The sequence below is a fragment of the Ceratotherium simum genome, chromosome 8, assembly GCF_057802395.1.
Source record: "Ceratotherium simum simum isolate JZ-2026a chromosome 8, ASM5780239v1, whole genome shotgun sequence".
Classification (NCBI taxonomy): domain Eukaryota; kingdom Metazoa; phylum Chordata; class Mammalia; order Perissodactyla; family Rhinocerotidae; genus Ceratotherium; species Ceratotherium simum.
Genome location: NC_141907.1, coordinates 34,633,764 through 34,647,167, shown reverse-complemented (window position 1 = coordinate 34,647,167; position 13,404 = coordinate 34,633,764).

Sequence of the window (13,404 nt, the reverse complement as noted above, 5' to 3'; positions counted from 1 at the left end):
CATTCCCACCAGCTGTGTATGAGGGTTCCTGTTTCTCCACATCCTCTCCAACATTTGTTGTTTTTTGTCTTGGTGATTATAGCCATTCTAACAGGCGTGAGGTGATATCTTAGTGTTGTTTAGATTTGCATTTTCCTGATGATTAATGATGTTGAACGTCTTTTCATGTGCCTATTGGTACCCTGGCCACTTTTAATCAAAGAGATCCCCCAATCATATTTCCAGGGATTTGGGGAAATATTTCAGCTCCATTTTCTCCTATGCCCAAAATATTGGAATGTTATTTCACTACATTGATAAAATTCTTAATTACTGTGAAGCCTCTCTTAACTTAATGCTTGAGTGAGTTGTTTCAATCATTACTGCTCCATAACAAGCCACCCCAAAACGTTGTGGCTTAAAACAACAATTTCTTTTCTCACGATTCTACAATCCAGGCTGGGCCCTACTGGGCAGGCTGACCTACATGGCTGGCGGTGAGTGTGGCTGGAGGCTGGGAGCTCCACAAGAGTACCTTAGCTCTCCTCCACTGGCCTCTTCATGTGGTTTAGGTTTTTCGTGACATGGTGGCAGGGTTCTTCTGAGTTTTCCAAGTCTGTAAACTCAGAAGCTGCAGATTGCTTAAGACCCAGCCTTGGAAGTTATACCTTGTCACTCGTGCTGCATTCTGTTGACAAAGTCAGTCACAGGGCCACACTAGAATCAAGGGGAGTGGATAGAGACTCCACCTCTCAATGGAGGATTGGGAAAGGATTTGTGGTCATCTTTAATCCATCATCTTTAATCAATTCAGAAAGACAATCATTTTGATTTCAACCTTTGTTGATGAAAATGTTTCTAAAAATATATTCGTCCTGCAAGTAGATTATAATGGACATAGCATCCTCAGTGATTAAAGGTCTTTCAGAAACTCAGTGTCTCTGTTCTTCATTTAGATTATATTATCAAGTTTGGGTTCTAGCTCCAGCTCTGTCACAACCTAACGAGTTTTGTTATCTTGAGAATATCACAAAGGATTTTGACATTCATGTTCTTATCCACAAAATAAAAAAATGAAGAGTTGGAGTTACATGATTTCTATTTTCATTTCCAGTTCTAAGACACTATGCTTTCATTGTTTCATGTAAAAAGTACAGGAGATTAGACCACATCTGTTATAAATTCAAGACATACCTTCTGTGCATAAATTTCTTGTACGAACCCGTGTTTGCTCATGATAATGTTATTTCTCATAGAATGGAAGTAGTAAGTAACATTTGTTAGATGCTTGAGGGAGGGTAATTGTTAAGTTCAGCTAATCAAGTTATGGCAGAGACTGCTAGGTGTTCTCCAAAGCCCATTTTCTCATCATCCTGGATACAGCTGAGCTGCATTTCCCAGCCTCCCTTGCAGTTAGGTGTGGCTGTGAGACTGTGCTCTAACCAATGAAATGAGAGTAGAAGTACTGTATATCCGTTTCCCCTGTCAGTAGGCTGGAATGGACACAACCCTACAGAGTGACCTTGGAAGTCTTTCCTGAAGATGGCACAGCCCCCATCAGCGTGCATCCCTGGGTGACTGGTGGGGAAGGGCTGACGTGTTCACCCACCCATTACTGTAATAAATGAACTTTGTTGTGTTTGAGTCATTATACATTGTGCATGTCTATTTGTCACAGCAATTGGTCTATAATACATAGGTTTTACCATGTTTTTCAAGATGCTTCAAAATATTTTAATACTACTCTGTTGGCTACAAAAAAGAACTAAATACTTTTCTATTGGGACAACTTCAAAGTTAAGATGATATTCGTAGAATCCTATGTGTCCCCTAAAACCAAGTCTCAGGCACTAAGCTTTCCTCAGTGTACGCCTTGATACACTCTTTATACCCATCCTTACCTCTCCCCTCTACTTCCCACCAGCCTTTGGTTATTTATTTAACAAATACCACTTTGGGCATCAATTATGTACGACCAGTGTCATGGGTGTTGCTGAAAGGCGATGAACAAAACAGATCAAGACCTGCCCTCATACAGCTTTGAGGAGGTTGGTGGCCTGAGGTTTCTTGGTCAGCCACAGTAACCATCAGTGCAGTCTAGAACCCCCCAGGGATAATAAACTTGTTCTAATAATTGAGATATCCTACTGAAAGTTTAAAAAAAAATTTCTAAAAAGGGTCTCAAATTTCCCTTTTTTTCTAGACTCAGTGTACAGAACACGATTTAACCACGTTACCTTTATGAGTGCATTGTGTGGTAATGTCATCATATGTCAAGGGCCAGTGAAGTGCAGAGAACTATTTGCCCTACACATAATGGCCTCAAATCACTATGCATTTTGAATTCTCATTCTGCGTTTGATAGTTTTCCTATTTCCTTCATCCCTGGTGTTGGGTTGTTGTTACTCTCCTACTAGATCCATTGTCACCTTGCAATTTGCTCCTCAGAGCTAAGAGAACTGAGAACTCTTATTGTCTTGAATGGGGTTCTAATAAGAGTGATGAAGTGAGAGAGCACATGGCTATTGGAACCTTGGTTTTGTGATGCTGCTTTCGCTGCTTAGGAACTTTCCTGATCATTTGTTGCCTCCTCACTGAGTTATAAGTAGCTGAGGTTGATGGATATTTGATTTTTGTCCCTGAGCCAAAATCTTGCTTGCTGTTGTCTTCATTATTCTGCTTTCATCCTTCTGTAGAAATGTTGACGCTTCGCAGAGAGGGAAAGAAAGAGATTCATTGCTGGAAATTCTGTTAAACTCTTTATCAAAGCAGCAGACTGCAGAGAAATTTAAAGAAGTTTTATTGTGGGAAAAAAATAAGAGTTCTGGTGCTCTATGAAAGCTGATGTCCAGGGAGTCGGCCTGGGGAAGGAGGTCTGGAGCGAGAAACCCTGGGGCCCAAATGGAAGGGTTCCAGTAGGCAAGTCTCAGATGACTCCACCGAGGAGGGCAGTTTTGCCCTGCAATTTTAAGCGGGTCTGAAGTCCAGACCAAAGGGATTTTGCCTTCTCCGAGGGAATTGACTTAGGGGAGACACAAGTAGTTAAACTAGAAAGTGTAACTGTAGTTGACCCTAAAAACCTAATTTATGGATTAACCAGTACCCAGTCAAAATGACTGATAATTCTGGGACTATAATTACCCACCTGTAGGCATTACTTTTTTTCCTCCAACTTTCTACTTTTCTGTATTTTACAAATGTTTAATAATAAGCATGCATCCCTCTTATAATAAAAAAGTGGATTAACTTAATTAGAAGAAAATTACCCACCAGGTCACGAGGTTTCTCATTAATTTATCATCAGGCGTCATAGTCTGGCTTCATGATCTCTGCCCACCAAGGAAGATTTATTTTTGTGCTTTCAATGCTGGTTCCGGGTGATGTGTTGCAGAAGGTGTGGTAGGCGAGGGAAGTGATAGGAAAAGTGAAGGGAAAGACTGTTTCCCAGAGCACTGTCCATGGAGGAGACCCACTGCAGCTCCCTCTGAGCGGGAGCAGTGCCCATCAGCACGTGGCCTTTGGTGCTTTCATGGGGAAAGGGGAGGGAAGCGAGCAGAGGTTCTGTTGGTGGTGGTGGGGAGGCTATCTGAGTGTCTGGTTTTGTCACACTACATCCACTGTCCCTGACGGCCTTACATTTAGAAATATGGGTTAGTCCAAATGGGAGCTTGGGAGAGAAGTCTAAAAATGTGCTGTCTGCATCTATGCAGTATGGTTCCTGCGAGGGTGCCAGATGGGGTGGCCAGCCCAACCTTGCCTCCATCCAGTGCCATGTTCTAGTTTCTAGTGATGGGCTAGTTGGGTAGGCTTGTTGGTACATCTGCTTTGGTGCTGCCTGAAAAGTTACAAAACCATCAGCCTTTCTCTGGGTTAGACCTGATGTTGGTGTTTGGGGGTCCTGAGTGGAAACTTGGGAAGACCTGAAGTGATTTACTCAATGTAAATGGCATCATTAATTTTACTTTCATCTGAGGGAGTCAACCTCGTGTAATAAGCAGCCGCTATGTGCTCATTAAGAAAATAAAGGATGCAATCTTTGCCAGCCCAGTCTCCAAACGGAAGTGTTGTCCATTTCTCTGAAGTGCAATTCTCGGGTTCCAACCTCACACACCACACGTGGGGGAAGGAGGAATTTAGTCACGGTTTGCACTGAAATTCAGAAGACTGCACATGAGAATTGAGGAGACGTCGGAAAATGGAAATGCATCATCACAAAGGAAAAAAATGTATCTGGAATTTGAAAGTACGTTCATACTCTGAAAGAAGCACTCATGCAGTAGGTATGGTTAACGCATGACATCTTCATCATAATCATTCCATTAGTGATTAACTTCACATGGTGCTCCAGTTAGTTAATTGTAGCCTTTTCCTGTTTCTGGCTCTGGTGTTTAAAGGCAAAATAGGCCCTTTGTTGTGCTCTCAGAAGAACTATTTACACATTTTGATTTGGCAAAGAACAGCTCATTTTTCTGGGCCCTTCTGGCTTTTTTATTCCACATGGAATATGCAAGCAAAACTGGCTGAACTTTCAAACATCAGCTAAATCCTAATAATCACTGGAGTGTTTCTTGCCTTGCTCTTCTCAAATGGCTATATTTATTATAAACCAAGTCAACGTTCTGCCACACAAAGGTCACTGTCTAATGGGTACGTCTGCCTACTATACCGATAGTTCCAGAAGCAGAGCCCCTCTGACACTGATCACTCAGTTTGGCAGGCATCCTAACTGGAATGTGGTTCTCTCCCCCAGAGAAGGGTCCCCAAGCACCATAGTGGGGGAGGGGAGGTTGTGAGCAAAGTCATCAGCCCCTTAGAAGACAGCCTGACCTCCCCAGGACTGAACTTTCAACCTCTTGAGCTGACAGTTAGTGGTGGATGCACAAATTTTGTTTGCGACTAATTGCAGCTTGTAAATGGAGCATTGTGGCCCCAGAAAAGAGGCAGCAGTCTCTCTCCCCAGGGTCACCCAAGTGGAATCTGGACACAAGAAAGCCTGTCCCCTAATGGGCCTCCTCCCCAAGCCCTTCCCAACCTCTCAGGCCCTGGGCTTGTCTCCTTCATCAAGTTGAGAGCTAGAGGGCACAGCGGGAGACTCCTCTGCAAATCTTCTCCTCCAAATGCCAGGCTATTCATAGCAACTTGCAGCTCCCTCAGGAATTCCCACAGACTGACTTGCCAGAGCCAACTATTGTCTCCCCACCCAGCAGCAGTGGCCTTTCACAGACCCAAGGACACACATGCCATCTCAAAGCACAAAGTGCTTTGCAAACCATCCGTTGGGAGTTCACCAAGGAAACTCCCGGAAGTTGAAAGAAGGAAAAGCAGAGGCAAGTTGGGAGAGTAGATAAGATTTTCCAGCAGATTGACAGCTTATTTTTAGTTTCACAAAGCAAATACACTTTGTAAATGACGAATAAGCCATAGAGTGGCTCGAAACATGAAGCCACATTTCCACTTACTGGGGGCGGGACTAGGGATGCTCGCAGCATCTCTCGGGTAGCACAGCTGGTTGCATGTGTGCATTGCAAACCTCACTGGCCAGAAACCTTCAGCTGTAAGACAAAAGGGGTAGCCAAGGGTGACTCTCTTTGTTTTCTCTGATAGTCTCATTGGACTGAGGTGGTAGCTAATATCATCCTGTATCCTTAGACCATGAAAAGAACATAAGGAACTCTGTGAAAGTGCAGAGTGAGCTTCCCAGGCAGAAATCATATTGTTCCCAGTTAATCAAATTTGTCAAATTGTTCCCAGTGCCTTAGAGCTAAAGAGTGATACTTAGGACCACAGTAAACAAATCCCCAGCCATCTGTTCTGACAGCTGTTGGACCTTGAGCAAGAACTTGTACCCGTGGAGTCTTTCGAGAGCCCCTAGGCATGAGGATGGACTAGAACGGGTCAATCATCAAGTGGCCAAAGGTTAAAACTACGAACGGCCCTGGCATATCGGCACCCAGCTGGAGGTGCTCCCAGGAATGAGCTACAGGAGCAAAATTTCTCCTCTGCGCGTCAGCCTCCAAACACCCCAGTTTCTGTGTCTGCTGGATATTTTCTCGATACCTTCGGCCTCGCCTTAAAAATCGATGCAGTTAGTGAACTGTTTAGTTGAAACTGAATGCATCTATTGATGCTGAAACAAGAGCTGTGCACTTCCAGCCAATTTAGAGAAATCTGTGTGGATGATATGTTCGTTTCTGTGTCTTTCAAGTGTGAGGGCTCAGAGGATTAGCTTGCAGCTATAGTAAATTATTTCTGTGAAAACTTTCTATGAAAGTTGTTTGCCTCTAACAAGTTAGTTTTTGTGTGCCAATTTCATTAGGCAAATTGGGTTTCATAAATGATGTTAGAATAGGATGCCATCTCAGTTATCCTGAGACCGTCCTAGTTTTAAAACTGAAAATCTCATATCCTGGGAAATGCCTCATTCCTAGACAAACAGGGATGGTTTGTCACTACACCACGTCACTTGCTTTCCAACACGTCAACATGTCCTACTGAGTTTGAGAATGTAGCGATGTAATAAACTCTGAGTTTCTGCATTTAAAATCTTGATAGGGTACACATTGAAAAGTGGTCTTCTGAAAGTGGTGAGGGGCTTCTCTGCTGGACGTCTGTTTATTTTGTAATTAGCCAAGAGTAAAGGGACCCTTTGTGACATCTGGCGGATGGGGGAGCTCAGTATTCAAGTGTAGCACACTGAGTCACCACACTTGGGCATTTATATCTAGTGTTTTCATCTTCCTTCTGTGTCCTCAATTTCTGATAGGGGAAAACAAGGCAAGACAGATTTTTATAAATGTTTTCTCTGGACATTTTATATTTCCATTTGTACACTTTTAGGCAGTTGGGAAATGTGTGAAAAAGAGATAAGATAGGAACACATATTTCAATTGTGTAAGCCTCTCTTTTCTTCTACTGAATTCTCAGGAGGTCAAAGTCACTTTATGTATTACTATCTATCCATATCTAAATTTTACACTTGGCTTTATTTATTCCACTCAATTTGACCTAAGTCAGTGCTTTTTAGACTTGAATTTGCCAAAGAATCATCTTGGGGATTTTGTTAAAATGCAGATTCTGATTCAATAGGTCTGGGTTGGAGCCTAAGATTCTGCGTTTCTGACAAGCTCGCAGGTGCTGTGGACAGTCCCAGGAGCACACCTTGAGTAGCGAAGTCCCAGGCGATGGTATCTAAGTTTTCTTTACCCTTAGGAAATTTCTAAAAAGAGAAGAAAAAATATTTTAAAAGGGTGAAGGGAGAAAGTTGTGCTTTATATCCTCAAAAATAATGCCTGTTGAAACAGAGAATACTGTGTGCTTTAGCGTGCAACATAAATGCAATTAGAATTGACCCGCACATCAGTGTACCTAGGAAAGAAAGGCAGATGGGAGGAAGTGGAAGAGGATAAGGAGGGGGTGGCAATTACAGTGTCTGTGGCTGGAGGGGGCCACACCTCTTCAAAGAACTGGCGCTTGCCTTTCCTTCCACCATTCTCTTTCCTGGACATAAGTAGCCAGGCGTATCCCTTCTAAAGTTTGCTTGAAGTGTAAGCAGTACTTTTGGTACAAGGCAAGGAAATGTTTCATTCTCTTTCAATTGGTTGCAAGAACCCAACAAAATGATCCATTAAAGATGAAAAATGAAACATGCTCTGAAAAATGTACCAATCCTTTCATGTTGGTTATGGTTTATTGTGTTTCGAAGACACAGAAACAGATAATGAAATGCATAAGTAAGTAGAAAAGGAAATATCATTAAGTCAAATGCCTGACAGAAAATGGATTCTCCTCAATCACAGTTCTGATATTGTTTTACAATAAAAATTGTTAATGCAATTCAATGAATTGCTATTGCTCACACAGCCTTGGTTAATGAGATGACACATTTAGGGGCAGAAAAAGAATTCTGGGATTAAATGTTTTAATTATTTAAGAACAAAATGTACGTGCCTCAGAAATGAATGAGATGTTGTTCTTCTCCAAATTGCATCAGTTATGACCTTGGGAGAGTTTACATCCTTTTCCCTGAAGAGGAGCATCAAATGTGGATGATTAAATCGTCACTAAGCACCAAAAAAATCCTCCTGTGTATGTTTATGTTCCATGGAAAATGTGCAGCCAGGGCTCTCTTGAGTGTGACTTTTACTTGCTTCTCTTTCAGGGCTTCAGGCTAAAATAGAAAACCCATTTTTTTTGCAGGTCGTCAACGCAGAAGTGGCCCAAATTATGCTCCATGTTTCTTTGCGTTTCCACAAAGGAGGAGTACGTAATTGGAATAAATAGATTTCAATATTTTTCCCTTACCTAGGACCTGCCTCTCTCCTTTATTTTTGTTTTGAACAGCCAGCCGCTCATAAATGTTCCTTTTGGTATGACGTCCTTAGACGCCCTTTTAGATTGTGAAATCCTGGTGAGTGGAGCCGTTTATTTGCTCATCACCAGCACAGGTGGTGTCTCAGCCCAGCACACACTACTCCAGCTCTGCTGGAGAACTCTGGTGCTGCTCCTTTGTCTCCAAATGGATGGAAATCTCTCTGAAGCTGGACTTCCTCTCCTTTTCCTCAATATGGGTGTGTGGGGGCTGTGGAGGGAAGGACGAAAGAGGGGCCATGAAGGAGGGCCAGTTTATTCTTCAGCCTCTGCCAGCTTCATGTTCACGCTCACAACCTCAGCTCAGAACCACGCACACACCTCTTGGACGTCATCATCTCTCATCAGGTCTCCACGGATTGGACGCTGTCCCCAGTGGCGAGCGTAGCTCACAGGCAAAAGGACCGTTTTTAAGTGTCTCAACTTGCTTCCTTTTCTTTAATTTGCTCAGTCACTTGCATAGATTTACACAGTCATTCCATTTATGTAGAGTTTGTGCGTTCAATCTTACAAGTGTCTTTTTCTGTTTAAAGTCATCATTTTCCCCCACTTTTTTTTTCTTTTAAAAAATTTTTTATTGTGGCAAAATATACAAAAAATTTACCATTTTAACCATTTTTAAGCATACAATTCAGTGGAATTAAGTACATTTGCAATGTTATGTAACCATCACCACTATTTCCAGAACATTTTCATCATCCCAAACAGAAACTCTACCCAATAAGCAATAACTCCCCGCTCGCCTCTCCCCCCAGCCCCTGGTAACCTCTATTCTACTTTTTCTTTCTATGGATTTACCTATTCTACGGGCCTTATATATGTGGAATCATATTATTTGTCCTCTTGGTCTGGCTTATTTCACTTAGCATAATGTTTTCTAGGTTTATCCATGTTGTAGCATATGTCACAATTTCATTCCTTTTTATAGCTAAATAATATTCTCAATTGTCTGTACATACCACATTTTGTTTATCTATTCATCTGTTGATGAACACTTGGGTTGTTCACACCTTTTGGCTATTGGGAATAATGCTGCTATGAACTTTGTGTACACATACCTGTTTGAGTCCCTGTTTTTAATTATTTCCAGTATAGACCTAAAAGTGGAATTGCTGGATCATATGGTAATTCTACATTTAACTTTTTGAGGAACCACCAAACCATTCTCCACCGTAATCTTATAGCTATCTGTTTAATCTCTGCAATATCTGACCATAAGTCCCTTATTTTTTCTTTTTTTATGTTTCCACATATCTTTTTTCCAATTTTTTTTTCAATTTTTTTTATTGTGGTAAAATACATGTAACACAAAATGTATTATCTTAACCATATTTAAGTATACAGTTCAGTGGTATTAAGTACATTCATATTGCTGTGCAACCATCCCCACCATCCATCTCCAGAACTCTTTTCATCTTGCAAAACTGAAACTCTGTACTCATTAAACAATAACTTCCCATGACCCCCTCCCCCAGCCCCTTGGCAACCACTATTTTACTTTACTTTTTTTTTTTTAATCTCCCCTTTCCCCTTCCACACCAGCCTCTGGTAACTACCATTCTACTCTCTGTTACTATCAGATCAGCTTTTTGTGTTTGTTTTTTAGATTCCACATATAAGCGAGATCATGCAATATGTGTCTTTCTGTGTCTGGCTTATTTCACTTAGCATAATGTCCTCTAGCTTCATCCATATTGTCACAAATGACAGGATTTCCTTCTTTCTCAAGGCTGCATAATATTCCATTATATATATATCACATTTTCTTTATCCTTTCATCAGGTGATGAACATTTAGGTTGTTTCCGTATCTTGGCTATTGTGAGCAATGCTGCAATGAGCATGGGAGTGCAGACACCTCTTCGAGATACTGGTTTCATTTCCTTTGGTTACATTCCCAAGAGTGGGATGGCTAGATCACATGGTAGTTCTATTTTTAATTTTTTGAGGAATTTCCGTACTGTTTTCCGTACTGGCTGTACCAATTTACGTTCCCACCAACAGTGTACAAGGTTTTCCTTTTCTCCACATAGTCGCCAGCATTTGTTCTTTTGACTTTTTGAAAACAGCCATCCTAACAGGTGTGAGGTGATATCTCATTGTGATTTTCATTTGCATTTCCCTGATGATTAGTGATGTTGAGCACTTTTTCATGTACCTGTTGGCCATTTGTATGTCTTCTTTGGAAAAATGTCTATTCAGGTCCTTAGCTCATTTTTTAAGGATTATTTGTTTTTTTGCTATTGAGTTGTAAGAGTTCCTTATTTATTTTGGATAATAACCCCTTATCAGACATATGGTTTGCAAATATTTTCTCCCATTCCATAGGCTGCCTTTTCATTTTGTTGATTCCATATGCCCCCGACCCCCTGTGCCGAGACTGGCCCAGAGCCCCCGGTCACCAGACGGGGTGGATCGGAGTCCAAGATGGCGACTCCGCCCCCGCCCCCTCCACACCTTCCCCCACTTTTTTCTGTTCTCCACTACTGATCTGCATATTTCTCACAACTGCCTAGTTCCACCTGAGTCTGTACTCTCTCTATTCCTGAGGGCAGTGGGTCCTTCAGTCATTCAGTCATTGAACAAACACTTTCTGAGTGCCTTCTGTGTGGCAGGCACTGTTATAGGTGCTGGGTTACAACTTTGAACAAAACAAAGTCCTTGGCTTCTTTCACGCTGGTGGCGGGGTGGAGAGAGTCAACAAACAAACAAACAGATCAGTACTGTATTAGATGGTAATAAGTGTTAGAGAGAAGAATGTACAAGGTAAGGCAGATGAGAGTACTCAGGGGGCTGTGAGAGGTTGCTCTGTTATACGCAGTGGTCAGGGAACCCTCGTCGGGGCTACCACTTCGGGTTGGGCTTCATACCACTCCAGGGGTTGTCTTTCCCCTCATGGTTGTTATACATCTATGTCGTTGTGGACATCTCCTGGCAGATGGTATCAAAGTATTTGAGGACTAATGGTGGGGCTTGATAAGGGTGACATTTCAGCAAAGACCTGAGGAAGTGAGGCAGCGAGTCACACAGTTATCTGGGAGAAGAGTGTTTCAGGCAGATGGAACAGCAAATTGGGGCCCTGAAGCAGGAGCAGTTCTTGGTGTGTTAGGGGAACAAGGACAGAGGCTGGAGCAGAATGGATGAGGGGCAGGTGGTAGGAGGTGAGGTCAGGGGTGAGGACAGCAGATCACAGAGGGTCTCGGAGACCATTGTAAGGGCTTTGTCTTTCATTTTAATGGAAACAGAAAGTAGGTGGAGAGTTCTGAACTGAGGAGTGACATGACTTGATTTGTATATTTGAAGAATCACTCTGCCTGAAATGTAGAGATTTGCTGTGGGGGACAAGAGTGCACGAAGACAATTATGAGATTATTCCAATTCTCCAGGTGTAAGAAGATGGCAGCTTGGACCAAGATGGGAACAGTGAAAGTGGTAGGAAATATTAATTCTGGATATGTTTTGAGGAGACGGCTTTTATATGATTTCTGAGATCTGCTGGCCTCTTGTGCAATGTGATGAGGGTGCCTCTCTTTTATCCCAGGTCTGTTTCACCAGTTAATATCCTACAGACGGAAAGGTGGAACCTCAGAGTTGGAAGGGCTCTTCGAGGCAGGACAACTAGTGGAGGAGAAGTGAGAACAGAGATATTTGGCTTGGTTTTCAAGCTTGTGGGGTCTCAGATTTTGATGGGTGTAGGTGGGGATGAGATTGATGCCTTGTAATAAGTGTCAGTCCATCTGGAATTCAGAGGTCCCACACTACTAATCTGAAGGTGGAGGCTGGATCCTAGGGTGAGGTAGCGCACAATCCGAAAGCTCCCAATCTCACTGAGTTCTCTCTTGAGGCTTCTGTTCCAACCTCTCACACATGCAGGGACTCCCTGCCCACTGTCCCAGAGTGCAGAAACCTGGCCTTGACTACATGTCCAGTGGCAGACTGCTTGTTATGTTAAAGTCACTCACCATGCTGTTGGACAGCTCCAAGCTTCTGGAAGGTTTCTCTTGTACAGGGCTGAAATCCTTTTCTCTTCTACCCTTCTGCCTTCTGGAGCTATGCCAACCAGGAGGGGCAATACAACTCTACTGGTTAAGAGCATGGGCTCTGGAGCAAGATGGTCTAGGTCAGAATCCAGGTTCTTTGTGACCTTGAGCAAGCTACTTAACCCTTCTGTGCCTCAGTTTCCTCATGAACAAGGTAGTACATCTAAAACATTACAAGAGGATATAATACAGAGTAAGTGCTCAAAAAATGGTAACCATAATGATTCATTTTGCATATTGATATGAATTCGAGAACCTGTCCCATATTTGAACACAGATCTCATGAAGCTGTGCTTTTCATGCTATTTGCCAATTCTTATTACGTTTTGTAGCCCCACATGATTCCTAGTAGCAACTATCAATGAAATCTTACAAAAGCAAAGGGCCTGGTGTTCACCTTGGGGGTAGCAAGGAAAGAGGAATTACTTGTTACTGGTTTGGGCTCAAGCAGCAAGAAACTTGTCTTTAGTTCTCTGGCATTTAGAGGTTGACTGCATCTCAAATATTGATTCCCAAACCCCATATCACTTGGTAAGCAGTATTTCCGATGCAGTGAAGTAGTGTGGTGGAAAACCTAGGTTTTGGAGTCTGATTTTTGGCATTTGAATCCAGCTCTATTACTTATTGTTCTATAATCACGGACAACTTAATAATGATAATAATGCTACATACTCCTTACGTGTGTTGTGAGACAATGTATACAAAGTTCTTAGCACAATGTAGGAGATCAAGAAATGCCAGCAATAATTTTAAGTTACGGAAATGAATTTCCATAATGAAGTCAATTCTTAAAAATGACCATGTTCGAAAGTAACGAAAACCACATTCTCTGGGCTTCCTAGTGCATTTTAGTAGAGAGGAAGAAAAGAAAATCAAGACTTGCTACTCCTCCCTTCCTGCCAAGTGTAGGCTCCCAGTGCTCAAGGGGGTTCCATGTAAGAACCACATGGAGCTCATCTCACAATCACGAGAAATGAAGGAGACCCTGAAGTCACCTTACCTGATACCCACCCATCAAC